Genomic DNA, 9,252 nt, shown 5'->3' with positions numbered 1-9,252 from the left:
ATGTTGCCCTTTCCGAGAGAGGCCTTCCAATGTATTCAACCTGCTACGCGGCAGCTGGCTGATCACCCTGGGGAATGGTGCCATATTGAGAACTCCGTGTTCGTCTCTGCTGGTAGATTGGGCATCAGTAATGGCTCTAGCCAGGTCAGCCTTGGAGAGTGCAAGTCCATGTTGCTGAACTCATGTATAACCTCTATCCCTGCCATCATTACCACTTTGTTCATGAGCCCTTTGGGTAATTAATGATAGGGGTAGGTGGGGAAAGAGGCTGACTGGTATCCACACAACAGGTCAGCCTATCCACTCAGTTATTAAAATTCACCTGTCCCGAGATCGCTCAACATGCTGAGGTGAGCATTCATGTGGGACACAAATATTTTCACAATTTCTGCTCATCCAGAGAGGTCTATCCACATATCTCTTCCCCACATATCCTTGTCACCCATTTTCTAATCATGTTCCTTTTAGGTCCCTGACCATCCAGCTAAACCACTGGCCATGGCCCATGAATCAGTATATAACACATGTCTGGCCTTTTATTCTTCCAAACAAAGTGCACAACCAGGTACATTGCTTGAAGTTCTGCCCACTAGGACTATTTTCTTTCACTACTGTCCTCCAGGGATGTCCCAGAAAGGGGCTGTAGTGCTACAGCTGTCCACTTTCAGGTGTACATATTGTGCAGACCCATCTGTAAACCAGTCCTCAGTCTTCTCTTCCTCTACCAACTGATCACAGGGAATGTCCTGTGAGGCCATAGATGCAGGAAGGGAGAGAGAAGGCAGTGTGACAAGAGTGGGGATCATGGGCATTTGGACCACTTCTTCATGTAACTTCCTGTGCCTTCAGGGCCTGCTGGGGCCTGATCACATATAGATCATTTTTATTTCCTGATGGAGAGCTGCTATGCATGACCAATGTTATAGCTTGGTGGGCCAGATAACACCTAGTTCCTGCTCAGCAGCCCAGGTCACATGGTCACTTGGTGCCTCATAGTTAAGTGTTCGTTCTCTACTAAGGCTCAGTAGCAGGCCAAGATCTGTCTCTCAAAAGGGGAGTAGTCAGTTATCTGTTGAGGATGGTAAGACTTTGCTTCAAAATCCTAAGGGTCTGCACTCCCATTCACCTATACGGCCTGCCAAAGGCTCCAGACTGCACCCCTGTCTGCCACTGACACTTTGAGCACTGTTGGATCTGCTGGATCACATGGTCCAAGTGGCACAGTAGCTTGCACAGCAGCTTGTCTGTTGCAGAGTCTTCTCCTGTTCTGGGCACCCCCTAAAAATTAGCAGCCTTTTGGGTTACTTGGTAAATGAGCCAGAGTGACACCCAAGTGAGGAATATGTTGCCTCCCAGATCCAAAGAGACTCATAGCCAGTATGCTTCTCTTTTTGTTATAGGAGGAACCAGATGTAACAACTAATATTTCACCTTAGAAGGAATATCTCAACATGTCCCACACAACTGGACCCCTAGAAATTTCACTGAGGTGTAAGACCCCTGAATTTTCGTCCGATTTATTTCCCACCCTATGATACCCAAATGTCTTACCAAAAAATATAGAGTAGTTGCTCTTCTTACTCCCTAGGTCCAATCAGCATAAAGTCATCAATGTAATGCAGTATGAGACCTTATAGAAGGGAAAGGTGATCAAGATCCCTCTGAACTAAATTATGAGACAAGGTTGGAGAGTTGATATACCCCTGAGGAAGGACAGCGAAGATGTATTGTTGGCCTTGCCAGCTAAAAGCAACACGATTCTCGTGGAACTTATTGATAGGGATGGAGAAAAAGACATTCTCCAGATCAATAGTTGCATACAAGGTGCCAGGGGAATGTGTTAATTTGCTCAAGCAGTGGATATATGCATTTGCATTTTGACCTAGCAATCCTACTTCTAGGTATCTATGAAGATGCACCAACAAAAACATAAAATGACTGATGCACAAGGCAATTTACTGCAGCACCATTTATAACAGAAAAGATTGGAAACAACTGAAATGTTCATTAACAGGGGACTGGTGAATAAATTTCAGTGCAGCCATACAATGGCCTACTATGTAGATGTAGACAGGAATGAGGGAGTTCTGTAAACGCTGATATTGACAGACCTCTAGGATATAGTAAGGTACAGAACAGTGCACAGTATGTCACCTTTCATTTAAGAAGGGGGGATAAGAATATACAGATAGATGTATTTATATATAACATTTAGTATGAAACATGTAACATATAATTTAAGCTACACAATAATAAATGCTAATGTATTACTCAGAGTTCTCCACAGAAACAGAACCCATATGATGTGTATATATAGGAAGTGATTTATTTTAAGGAATTGGCTTATACAATTCTGGAGGTTGGCAAGTCCCAAATCTGCAGGGTGGGCTGACAGGCTGGAGACTCAGAAAGAGCCAATGTTAAAGTTCAGGTCTGAAGGCCATCTACTGACAGAATCCCTTCCTGCTCAGGGGAGGTCAGACTGTCTTATTCAGTCCTTCAACTGATTGGATGAAGCTCACCCACATTATGAATGACAAACTGCTTTACTCAAAGTCCACTGATTTAAATGTAAATCTTATCCAAAAATACACTCACAGAAACACCAGAATAATGTTCCTACAAAGGAAAACCCTTCTCAGCAGAAAACTTACAAGCCAGAAGAGATTGGGTCCCCATCTTCAATTGACTTAAACTGAACAACTCTCAGCCTAGAATTCTGTATTCCGCAAAACTACATTTCACAGTAGATTAAGAAATTAAGTCCTTTCCAGACAAGCAAACACTGAGGGAATTTGTCATGACCAGACCTGCTCTGCACAAAATACTCAGAAGAGAAATGTATACAAAGCACAATAGAGTCCCATCAGTGTAAATTCACCTCATCCCTCCAAAAAACTCACAACTCCTATAAAACAGTAGAACAAGAGGTAAAACAAAGCAATAAATGTCTATCCAATAGGATGACCAGACCAACATCCCACATATCGATGCTATCAGTCAAGGTGAATGGACTGAATGCTCCTCTCAAAAGACATAGGCTGGCTGAATGGGTGAAGAAACACAATCCAAGTATCTGCTGTCTCCAGGAAACACATCAAAACCACAAGGGCGCACACAGAGTCATTGTGAAAGGATGGAAAAAAATATTACATGCAAATAGAAATCAAATGAGAGCAGGTGTAGCCATTCTCATATCAGATAAAATTGACTTGAGGCCAACAAAAGTAAAGAAAGACAAATAGTGCCATTACATAATGGTAAAGAGAGCTATCCAATAAGAAGACATAACAATCGTAAATATACATGCACTGAAACAGGAGCTCCTGGATACATAAAGCAAATCTTATTACAGCTAAGAAAAGTAATAAGTAGTACCACTGTTATTGCTGGAGACCCCAATACACCATTGTCAGAGCTCAATAAATCATCTAAGCAGAAAATAAATAAAACAATTAATGGACTTAAACCAAACTCTAAATCAAATGCATGTAACAGACATTTACAGAACATTCTACTGCAAAACTACAGAATACACATTCATCGCAGCAGCAAATGGGACATCCTCCAAGACTGATCATATCGTAGGCCACAAAACAGGTCTCAACAAATTAAAAAAGATCAAAATCATACCATGTACCTTCTCAGACCACAGCAGAGTAAAACTAGAAATCAATCACAAGAGAAACACTCAAACCTACACAAAGGCATGGAAATTAAACAACCTGCTGCTGAACGATTACTGGATGAAGAATGAAATTAAGATGGAAATCAAAAAATCCTGTGAGCTGAATGGCAAAGGGACACAACTATCAAAATCTTTGGGACACAGCAAAGGCATTCCTCAGGGGAAAATTCATAGCTTTAAATGCCTACATCAAAAAGACAGAAAGATCACACATTGATAACCTAATGTCACACCTCAAGGAACTAGAAAAGGAAGAACAAACAAAACCCAAAGCCAGCAGAAGGAAAGAAATAAGGAAGGTCAGAGCAGAACTAAGTGCATTGGAGAAAAAAAATAATACAAAGGATTAACAAAACAAAAAGTTAGTTCTTTAAAAAGATAAACAAAATGGACAGGCCTATTGTTAGGTAAACCAAGAACAGAAGAGAAAGGACCCAAATACCCTCAATCAGAAATGAAAAAGGTGACATTACAACTGATACCACAGAAATAAAAATCATCATCCATGAATACTATGTAAATCTCTACACGCATAACCTAGAGAATATAGAGGAAATGGACAAGTTCCTGGAAACACACAACCTCCCAAGACTCAACCAGGAAGAAATAAAACTCCTAAACAGATCAATAATGATCAGTGAGATCAAATCAGTAATAAAAAACCTCCCAAGAAAAAAGAAAACCCTGGACCAGATGGATTCACAGCTAAATTTTATTAGACCTACAAGGAAGACCTGGTTCCCATAATACAGAAATTATTCCATAATATTGAGAAGCAGGGAATCCTTCCCAACTTATTCTATGAAGCCAGCATCACCTTGATACCAAAGCCAGGAAAGGACACAACAACAACAAAAAAGTACAGACCAATATTGCTTGTGAATGTAAATGCAAAAATCCTCAGCAAAATACTGGCAAACCAAATTCAACAGCATATCAAAAAAATGAAGTGGGCTTCATCCCAGGGATACAAGGGTGGTTCGATATATGTAAATCAATAAATGTGATTCACCACATAAACAGAACAAAAACAAAGACCATATGATCATCTCACTATATGCAGAAAAAGCATTTGACAAAATCCAGCATCCTTTCATGATAAAAACCCTTAACAAACTAGGCATAGAAGGAACATATCTCAGAATTATAAATTATATGAAAACCCACAGCCAACATCATACTAAATGGGGAAAAGTTAAAAGCATTCCTCCTAAGAGCTGGAACAAGACAAGGATGCCCACTGTCACCACCTCTATTCAATATAGTATAGACGTCCTAGCCAGGGCAAGCAGGCAAGAGAAAAATATTAAAGGTATCCAAATCAGGAAAGAGGAGCTCAAACTATTGCTCTTCAATGATGATATGACCTTGTATCTAGAAAAACCCAAAGATTCCACCAAGAGTCTCCTGGAATTGATAAATTCAGCAAAGTCTCAGGATACAAAATCAATGTACACAAATCAGTAGCATTTCTATATACTAATAATAGTCAAGCTGAGAGTCAAATCAAAGACTCAATATCATTCACAATTGCTACAAAGAAAGTAAAATATTAATCCTTAATCAAGGAGGCACAAGATTTCTACAAGGAGAACTACAAAATGCTGAGGAAAGAAATCACAGAGGCTATAAACAAATGGAAAACATAGCATGCTCATGGATAGGTAGAATCAATATTGTTAAAATGTCCATACTGCCCAAAGTGATTTACAAATTCAACACAATCCCCATCAAGTTACCAAAGTTATACTTCACAGATATGGAAAAAATAATTCCACACTTCGTTTGGAACCAGAAAAGAGCCCAAATAGCCAAAGCAATCCTAAGCAAAAAAAACAAATCTGGAGGCATCACATTATCAGACTTCAAACTATACTACAAGGCTAAAATAACCAAAACAGCAGGGTTTTTTTTCGGGGAGGGGGTTGTTTTCAGAATATCAAAAAGGTACAAATGTTTTAGGTTATATGAATCACTTTTGTAATGCTTGAGTCCTGGCCATAGGTGTGCCAGTGGCCCAATTAGTGTTCATAGTACCTATTAGGTTGGTTTCTTCACCTCCTCCTTTTTCCCCTCCCCACGGATTTCTTTCCTCTGAGTTTTACTCCCTCTGTGCACTTGTGTCTCATGGGTTAGTATGGAAGGAACAAGTGAGTGAGCTTAATAATCAGAAAATAAGATTTGAAGACTCCAAAGTATATGCAGGTCAAGTTCTAAATGATAAAGAAAACCGCATCAAGTCTCTGAATGCTTGCTAAAGATGACGGATTGGGCTGCTGTGCTTGGTGAAGACATAATGGATGGGGATAACTTGGTGTTAGGAATGAAGAGTGAATCAGAAAATGGTGCTCACTGCGATAACCAGCCAAAAAGGAGCTTTGAAGAAACTGATTCAAGCTGCTGAGCTAAATGCTTCTTTAAGAATCCTAAAAGAAGAAAGAAACAAAATTTATACTCAATTACCTTAAGTAGATAAAACAAAGAACTTACAGAGCATATTAAAAATCTTAAGGCTGAACAAGCATCTTTGCAGTCAGAAATACACAGTTGGAAAGTGAGAATCAGAAACTTTGACAGAAACTTAAAGTGATGACTGAACTGCATCAGGAAAATGAAATGAAATTCCACAGGAAACTCACAGTAGAGGAAAATGACTGGTTAGAGAAAGATGAGAAACTTTCCAAGGTAGGCGAAAAGATCAGCCCTGCAGCTGAGTTGGAGACCCATAGAAAGCGAGCCAACGATCTTGAAGAAGAATCGGAGAGAATCATTCATATTTATGAAGGCAAGATTATTTCCTATGAGAAAAAAGCACACGATAATCGGATGGTAGCTTGGATGGCTGAAAGAAACCTCAGTGATTTAGGGAAAGAAAATTCTCACCACAGACAAAAATTAACTGCAACAGAGTTTAAATTTGAACTTTTAGGAAAGGATCCTTATGCACTTGATGTTCCAAATACAGCATTTGGCAGAGAGCATTTCTCCTGTGGTCCCTCGCCATGGGCTGGCCTTTCTCTGCAAGGAGAGCTTTTCTCTCTCCTCCAACTCCGTTTTGGGGCCCACTCAGACTCTCACCTTTGCTTCCAGGGGTAGGAGGAAGAGGCTCAAGAGGCACAGGGAATCCTCTGGACCATCAGATTACCAAGGAGAGACGAGACTCCAACTGTGAGAGGTTAACTGATCCTCACAGGGCACCTTCTGACACTGGGCACCTCCTGTCACCTCCATGGGAACAACCCCATAGGATGGGGATTCCTTCATTAGGCAGAACGCGTCCGGATCCAGCCCTTCCTCCCCAAAGGCAAGGTAGACTTTATTCTAATTCTGGTAGACAGTCTAGACCAGCAGAACTCAGAAGTTTTAATGTGCCTTCTTTGGATAAAATGGATGAGCCTGTGTCTTCAGAATGGAATCCAGTAACAATGATACCAAAGATGATCTTGGTCATTTAATGTGCTAGATTCATCTCTCCCTGCTGAAAGTGACCCAGCTGGCCCTGGCTCTGTTCCTCCACCTCTTCTTCCAGCGACAGGACCATTGTTTCCAATGGATACTGAGGGGTTTTCCTCTTCATCTTCCCCCAAGAGCTGGATTTTTCTCCCCACCCTACTCTTAAAGTAGAAGTGAGCTCCCTTCGGGGTTGATTCTGCCTTCAAGTGAGCCTGCCACTGAACACCCAGAACCACCACAAGAAGCATGACAATATTTTTGCTCTCTTCAAAAGTAATTTTGACTTTCTCTCATTTTCAGTTTAGGTAATTGCTGTTGCTTAAATGATTATACTTTTCCTCAAATTAAAGCTTAATGGAATTATAACTGTCAGGGTAGTATTTTGTAAATAAAGACAATTTAAATACAAAAAATGGAATTCTAAAAAATTGAAAGCAAAATAAAACAAATGAAACAAAATGAACAAATGTACAAAGTTGATGAACAGCCTGAGCAACAGTGAGATCCTGTCTCTACTAAAATAAGACAAAATTATCTGGGCGTGGTGGCGCATGCCTGTAGTCCCAGCTACTTCAGAGGCTGAGGCAGGAGGATTGCTTGAGCCCAGGAGTTTGAGGTTGCTGTGAGCTATGATGATGCCACTGCACTCTAGAGCTGAGGCAACAGTGAGACTCTGTCTCAAAAAAAAAAAAAAAAAAAAAAAGAAAAAGAAGAAATGTAAAAAAACTTAAACCATTTTTAGGGTTCATGATATTGGTAATAATATTTTTATTTATTTATTTATTTATTTTGTTGAAACAGGGTCTTGCTCTGTTTCCTGGGCTAGAGTGTAGTGATCTCATCATAGCTCACTGCAACCTCAAACTCCTGGGCTCAAGCCATCCTTCTGCCTCAGCCTCCCAGGTGCGTGCCTCCACACCTGGCTAATTTTTCTATTTTTTGTAGAGACAGGGTCTTGCTCTTGCTCAGGCTGGTCTTGAACTCCTGGGCTCAAGTGATCGTCTCACCTCAGCCTTCCAGCGTGCTAGGATTATAGATGTGAACCACTGTGCCCAGGCTTTATTTTGAAAATAAAATATATAGTACATAGAGTTGGCTAAAATAAGTCATTTTGTTAATGCCATGAAGAACCTTGTTTTTCAGTGTAAGGGGAAAGAGATTCAAATATAAAATCAAATAATTATCAAATCCCCTAAATTTTTTTTTTTTTTTTTTTTTTTTTTGAGACAGAGTCTCGCTCTGTTGCCCGGGCTAGAGTGAGTGCCATGGCGTCAGTCTAGCTCACAGCAACCTCAAACTCCTGGGCTTAAGCGATCCTACTGCCTCAGCCTCCCGAGTAGCTGGGACTACAGGCATGCGCCACCATGCCCGGCTAATTTTTTGTATATATATATTTTAGTTGTCCATATAATTTCTTTCTATTTTTAGTAGAGACGGGGTCTCGCTCTTGCTCAGGCTGGTCTCGAACTCCTGACCTCGAGCGATCCACCCGCCTCGGCCTCCCAGAGTGCTAGGATTACAGGCGTGAGCCACCGCGCCCGGCCAAATCCCCTAAATTTTAAAATTGGAGTTGAAGATTTCTGTGCAGACTCATGATGTATTTCTAGACCTGCCCCTCAAAAGGCTAGAACCACAGGGATCAATTCAGTAGCTAAGAGGACTCCTCATGCTTAGAACGTGGTATGTGAATACCATGTCTCCTACAAGGAACCAGGATTCCTTGGAGAAATAGCTAATTTCAAATTTTGGGCAGAAAATGTGGAAGGTGACTTGGAAACATCTTGTATCAAAAAGCAAGGATGCTAGCAAAGGAAACTGGAGTCCTGTCAAAAGGACTCAGGAGATAATGCGAGGGGCTGTCACTAACCAAAGATGTGACAATGTGAATATCAAAGAGAATAATTGCTACAATGGGTTGAAACATATAAAATATGCTTTAGCGTCCATGAGTACATAATGATCATCATTATAAACACATTCATTGGTCATCATTATTATTCTGAAAACTGGTAAATAAAGGGAAAGATCTAAGCATTTATCCTGCTTTTCCTGAACAAACTCTCTCTCAGAGTAAGCAAATTGTTGGTGTGGGAAATTTTTTTCTCAAAGAA

At 40.5% G+C, this 9,252-nt stretch overlaps 1 pseudogene; it reads left to right on the top strand.

Annotated features, from left to right (window-relative positions):
* Window positions 1–7,312, top strand: LOC138383181 (melanoma inhibitory activity protein 2-like; annotated as a pseudogene).
* Window positions 7,313–9,252: the final 1,940 nt, after the last annotated feature.

This window comes from Eulemur rufifrons, chromosome 5 (genome assembly GCF_041146395.1).
Source record: "Eulemur rufifrons isolate Redbay chromosome 5, OSU_ERuf_1, whole genome shotgun sequence".
NCBI lineage: Eukaryota > Metazoa > Chordata > Mammalia > Primates > Lemuridae > Eulemur > Eulemur rufifrons.
Note: the sequence above shows the minus strand (reverse complement) of the source record. Positions and strands in the feature narration are given on the sequence as shown.